Here is a 7,313-nt window from a genome sequence, read left to right on the forward strand (position 1 = left end):
AGCCCGCAGCCTACCCTGCCTTCCCCTTCCCCGCAGCACACTCGCGACCATACCCAGCAAACCGCGACCCTCCTGCGGAACCCCCTGCAGCAAGGCAGTGGCAGCCTACCTCCTGTACCCGCTGCTAATGCCGAGCTGCACTCCCACCCCAGCCAACCGTGCACTCCACCTGTCAACGTACAGCAGGGGATGCACCCTTTTGTACCCGCTGCCAATGATAGGCAACCACCACCTTTTGCCATCACATCATCCTCTTCCCACTCCTCTCAACCATCGCATTCCATGAACACCCGTAGCAAACATGGAATTTTTAAACTGAATCCTAAATACCATGACCAGGCCAATCATACTACTACCTCCATATCACCCATTCCGAAGAACCCTGTTCAGGCCATTCGTGACCATAATTGGAAAATTGCTATGCAGGAAGAGTATGATGCTCTTATTAAAAATGGTACTTGGGATTTAGTCCCGCGACCGTCTGATGTCAATATTATTCGGTCTCTATGGATTTTTCGGCATAAGACTAAGTCTGATGGTTCTTTTGAAAGACATAAGGCTCGTCTTGTTGGTGATGGTAAGACACAGAGGGAAGGTATTGACTGTGATGAGACTTTTAGTCCGGTTGTTAAACCAGCTACTATTCGGGTGGTGCTTAGTATTGCTTTATCCAAGTCTTGGCCAATTCATCAATTGGATGTTAAAAATGCTTTCTTACATGGTAATTTAAATGAGACTGTTTACATGTACCAACCAATGGGGTTCAAGGATCCTAGTCGACCTGATCATGTTTGTCTTCTCCGTAAGTCTCTCTACGGTCTCAAACAAGCCCCCCGAGCTTGGTATCAAAGGTTTGCTGATTTTGTGGCGTCCATTGGATTTTCCCATAGCAAATCTGATAATTCATTGTTCATTTTTCGCCATGGTACTGAAACTGCTTTTATCCTACTTTATGTTGATGATATTATCTTAACTGCTTCTTCAGAATTTCTTAGGCTTCGAATTATTTCTCGCCTTGCATCTGAATTTGCTATGAAAGACTTGGGTCCACTGAGCTATTTCTTAGGTATTGCTGTCTCCCGGGACAAATCTGGTTTATTTTTGTCTCAAAAGAAATATGCTCAGGATATTATTGCTAAAGCAGGTATGACTTCTTGCAAACCATCTCTTACTCCTGTTGATTCCAAAGGGAAAATGAGTTCTTCATCCGGCGATCTTTATGAGAATGCTACTCACTATCGTAGTCTGTGTGGGGGTTTGCAATACTTGACTTTTACTCGTCCGGATATTTCTTATGCTGTTCAACAAGTTTGTCTGTTTATGCATGCTCCACGGGTTGAGCATATGAATGCTTTAAAGCGTGTTCTTCGCTATGTTCAAGGTACGCTTAACTATGGTTTGCACATGTCTAAGTCATCTGTTAGTTCTCTTTTGTCCTACACGGACGCAGACTGGGGCGGGTGTCCCGACACTCGTCGTTCTACGTCAGGTTATTGTGTGTTTCTAGGTGATAACCTGATATCTTGGTCAGCAAAACGACAACCAACTCTGTCTAAGTCTAGTGCTGAAGCAGAGTATCGTGGGGTTGCAAATGTAGTCTCTGAATCATGTTGGGTTCGAAACTTACTTTTCGAGCTAGGTTTTCCTATTTCCAAGGCTACATTGGTTTACTGTGATAATGTAAGTGCCATCTATCTTTCCAGTAATCCGGTACAACATCAACGTACCAAACATATTGAGATGGACATACATTTTGTTCGTGAGAAAGTTCAACGGGGTGAGGTTCGAGTACTACATGTACCATCTCGTTATCAGCTTGCCGACATTTTTACTAAAAGTCTCCCTCGGGTATTATTTGATGATTTCCGGCACAGTCTCAACATTCGTAAATCTCCCGTTTCGACTGCGGGGGTGTGATAGATTATGGAAATAATCTATTTATTGTACAATATCTTTTGGTAAATATTCTAATTAGTTGTCATCTTTTATATTTAGCAATTATCTTTGTAATTGATTATTATTTATGTAATTGATAATAATCTCCGTAATTATCTCTTGCCTAAAATTAGGCTTGTACACTTTTGTATATATTGATTATTCAGTGAATGAGAATCACACGGCAAACATTCTTTTAAATAGCTCATTACTATCAAATTTGTTTTAATGATTCATTAAATAGAATCAGCTACAAAGTTTTACTATTACTTATAAAAGTTTGTCCATCATTAAATTTTTAGACCTATGGTATAGAGGAGGAGGACATTATATTTTTGGGAAGAGAATAATATTAAAATTAATTGAGATTTTTTTTTTAAAAAAAAAAGGGAAATAAAATAGGGAAGCTGAAATTGTTGACCTTATAAGTTGTGTCCATTATATGTGACATAAAAAGATGGTCTTTTTTATATTTTGGTAAGTCTATATCAATACAGAAGAGAAAAGGGGCAGGCAGGTTATTTGTTAGGTTTGTATACTTTAAACATTAAATAAATTAAAAAGAATCTTTTAGATGTTGACATAATATTTTTATATTATAAAAAAGAATAGTATATAAGGTAAAAAAAGGGGCATGATGATAGATCATTTTCATAGAAAATTCAAGTCTAAAAAGTTAATTCAAAAGGTACCTTTCTAACTTCATCATACCAATTGTTGACATCAAATCTACAATTTTTGCTTAAAAAAGGTGTAGTTGTAGACTAATTCAAACTTTAAAAGCTTCAACCTAGTTGGTTATTTATTAATTAATCAATTACCTCAGCAATTAAGTAACCAGTAAATTAAACTTATGTAAAAAAAATGATTCTAGTACAACAATTATATACTTACACTAATTTGGGTGGTTTCAAGAACTAGGTATGTCGTATAATAAAAAAATATGTGTTTGATTTAATTAGAAAATGAGATGAATTTTTATTTTTAATTTTAACATTGACGAAAGGACTTTGGAATAGGGGCAAAAATGTCCATTTGGTGTTTAATACAAGGATTGCTAATATCGCATTTCGACTTTTAATAATTTATAAAATATCTAGCTCAAGTTAATTTTAATTTTAACCTTGACGAAAGGACTTTGGAATAGGGGCAAAAATGTTCATTTGGTGTTTAATACAAGGATTGCTAATATCACATTTCGAGTGTAAATAATTTTAAAAATATCTAGCTCGAAATAAAAAAAATTCTATCAAATATGGTACAGACTAATCCTCAGTTTAGTTTCAAAATAATCACTTATCTCTCAAGCTAAAACGTCCTAAAATAACGTCCTCTTAGAAACAACATAGAGATGAATTGTACAAATCTATCAATATAACATAACATCCATCCAGCTTCCAATTTCGCACCTCCCCTGATGTAATTTTCAAATAAATAGTAATTAAAAGATCCAAAATTCAACATACATAGGGGTGGATGAGCGGTAATGGCTGGGGAAGGGGACAAGTACATCCTTTTGTTCTCAGTTTGTGGGAATTGCTTCCATCACTAACCAGTTTAGCTCGGCTAGTGGGCTTTTGTGTTCAAACATCGAATCCAGACCTGTTCGACAAGACCAGATCCATCAACAAACCTAGATTCAATATTTGCTATCGTGAATCATTTTCAAAAAAATTAAGTACTATGTTTTAATAAAAAACAAAATAAAAACCTTAGTCCTTTCAACTCTAAACTCTAAGTAACCTATACATATTATTTTACAATTGAAGTACAAATGTTTTTTCTTTGGTCACGTTTTATATAAAGACCAAAAACCTCTAAGACAAGATTGCATTGAGCTCTCCAAAGCAAACTAGGGGAATGTGAGGTGCTAATTAATTTTTTAAAAAGTGACTTACTCGATCAAATCATTATTATCTTTGCACATTTCAAAATCGCTACCTAATTATTCATTTTTAAATAGAAGTAGAGTCAGAATTTAAAATTTATAAATTTGAAATTCTGATTCTTTTTATAATTTGTATATATTCACTAATTTCTTGTTATAAATTCAGAATTTAAACCAAAGTTACTGAATTCGATTAAATTCATGATTAATATTGACTTGTGCTGTTTAAAAAGCAAGATAAATTTAAATAAAACTTGTTAGATTTTAAAAAGACTACCACTATTATTATATAAAACTAAGTACTCCAATCATAGCGAGAATTATTATAAGGTTTTATTTTTGATATACGAAAAGTCTTGCCTTTACTTTTTCCTTATCTAATTAATTATAATGATATTGCGGGTTTCTTTGAATATAATTTATTTCCTGTCCTGTCAAGATTGAATATGTTTAGGTAAGTTTATCACTAAAACTAAGACTACTAAAATAGAAAAAAATAAATTAAGACCACCAAAAGGTTTTAAGTATAAATGTATAATCATAGACTATAATTTGAGGGAATTACTCTTCATACTTGCATTTTTTCTTCTATGAAAACTTTGTGAGTTAATTAATCCGTAATCTCTTCAGATTATTTTATGATCGTCTGAATAAAAATAATTGTCCTTTTAAATAATTAAGATAAAATTGAGTATATTTTCTTATTTTATCCTTAGTAACTTTTTTTTAAAAGATAATATACTTTGACTAATTAGCATAGAAAACCTAAATGAATAGGACATACACATGCTCTAAGATTGTGATGGCTAAGAATAATTATTTTTTTATTTTTTTTATTTTTGATCACTCGATAATTTTTACAAGCACAAACTCTATTTTTAATAGGACGTTCAAAAAAAAATTACAAAAATATTTATCTTTTCTGATTCATTTGTTTTGTAATAAAAAATACTATTGGTGTTCTTCAACTATCTCGTCATTAATCAGGATGTTTTTGACCTAAGCATTTACTATTTGTTAAGGAGAAACTGATTCAATTCGAAGTTATTGGTGGAAATTATTATTCATTTCGATTAAGCTTTTTTTCTATTATTCTGAAAGCTCTTTTCGAATACAAAAAAAAGTTATTTATTAAACAAAATGACGTAATATCATAACTAGAATATATTATTTTTAAAATTTTTTATAGATAATAAAATATATCAAGTAAAATGATTCGGAGTGAGTAATAAAAAACATCACTCATGATCTCATCTAACATTTTGCTTTCGAGAACATTGATATATTCAAGAGATACCAGTAGAATATAGTTGACCAACTTATTTGCTTGAAAATAGTGAAGTCAAAATTACCCATTACTTATAATTAAAAAATTAATAAAATTTTAATGTGACAAGATTCAAGGTCAAGTTTTATTGCAGCAACTTCAAGAATCAAGACCATATATATATATATATATATATATATAAAAGTCTAATATTGTGCTTGTTGCCACTTCACCATCATTTTAGTACTTAATATTAATATTTTAAACAAAAATAATCAAAGATTCCCAATATTTGTAGATTTTGTTGAAATTATATATATGTATTCCACATGCTAGTGTCTGAAGCTAATGGAATAACCCTAATTTCATAACAAGTGCACCATATTTAATTTGGCCAAAAAAAATAATCAACATATTATAAATTATATAGACTACTAATCAAATTAATTCTAATCCCAAGTTAAAATTATACTTTTGATAAGATTTCGGTAAATATTTCTTTCGTAAAATATTAAAAATCATGTTACGTAATATAAATTTCTCCTGTGTTGTAGCGAATGATAACAGATTCAGAATTGTTCCTTCGCTCCATCCATGTTTCGAAATATGAATCTTAAATTATCAGAATGTTTCTAACTCGATATATACGACATGTAATTTCTTGGGAATTTTATATGAGTAGTGATATATGTGTGAAAGTCATGATAAGATTTAATTGAAATTCATGAGTTGTATTCTAAATGAAATTAGAATTTGAGACACATGAAATAATGACACTATGCTTGTGTAAATTTCATATATAAATTAACGATTGTACCCCTTCAATAAAAACTACAACTAATAATTAACATATTAAATATAATTTATTTAAACGCCGCATTATTGGTGTCCATTTCTCATACTCAATTTTTTTTTTTTATTTCACTCTGATAAATATTATTATTTCATTAACTTATATCTAGTCAAAAAATCACTCAAAAGTCAATATTTCCAATCATCAAGATCTATCTACTCCACTTGGAATGTTCTGTATTTGTCAACAAATACATTTTTATTAAACAACATGAGATCGATGCTTCATTCAAAAAAATAAAAATAAAAAGTAGAAATATAAAATATAAAAACAAAAATGAGCTAGAACATACTAATATATATCTGTAACATTGTACTACTCGATCTTTTTTATACGATATGTACTTGACTAACGAATATAATTATTTTAACGATTTATCGATTAAATGTGTAACGTTTCGTTATAATTAAGAACATAACTGGTCTAAGTGTGAAGGGTCTTAGAAGGATTAGATTCTAGCTAGACTCAATTAGAATTATTTTGACTAATTCTAACTACTTTAGCATTATCTCTCCTCTAATTTTTTTATTAACAAATAATTTCTTAATCTAGGATTCCTATTATATGATCAGTGATCAATTTGACTGCTTACGGATGAATAAATATTAAATGAAACATAAATCTTGTTTTACCTGACATAATTACTTTGTAATATAATTTTTTATAATCACCAACTAGGATAAGATAATTAAATTTAGACTTTCAAGAGAAGTTATATTTTTTTATATAAAGAAAAAAGAAAGTTGACAATTAACCATCAACTAGCATAATTCAATATTAATTTTTGAAGAAAATTAGATAGGGTCAGGTCATAGTGCAAAGTGCAGTGAACTTCATTTTCATTATAATTTTATAGTATTTTGAATTGTATAGAATATAGATTTCTAATACAAGTCTTTGTTCACTAGTCAAGGTCTTTAAAGACTAAATGCCTCATGAAAATTAAGAAGGGTTATTTATCTGGAATGTATAGATATACCAAAAATTGAATATTAATTTTCGTTAATCAGAAGTCTTGAATTCGTTTCATGATTATAAAGTCAAATTTGATGGGAGCGTTTTGCACAAACACACACCCTCTACCTCTACTATAATGTGAGATTTTCCAACGCCAATCCAAATTAGTTAGGCCCTAAAGCGATACCAAATACCCAATTTTATAAAATGAATACTAATTCGAAGCTATCTAAAATCTTAATTTAATAAGAAACAATATTTATCATCTTTTGTTTCGTTTTTAGAATTGATCAAATTAAAAGTAAAAAAATAAAATTAAAAATTAACTCCACATTTAAGATTGAAATATATATATATATATACTAGTTCTCGAACATGTACGTTGCACGTGTATCTCATGTTATTTAATACCA

The sequence above is a fragment of the Solanum pennellii genome, chromosome 2, assembly GCF_001406875.1.
Source record: "Solanum pennellii chromosome 2, SPENNV200".
NCBI lineage: Eukaryota > Viridiplantae > Streptophyta > Magnoliopsida > Solanales > Solanaceae > Solanum > Solanum pennellii.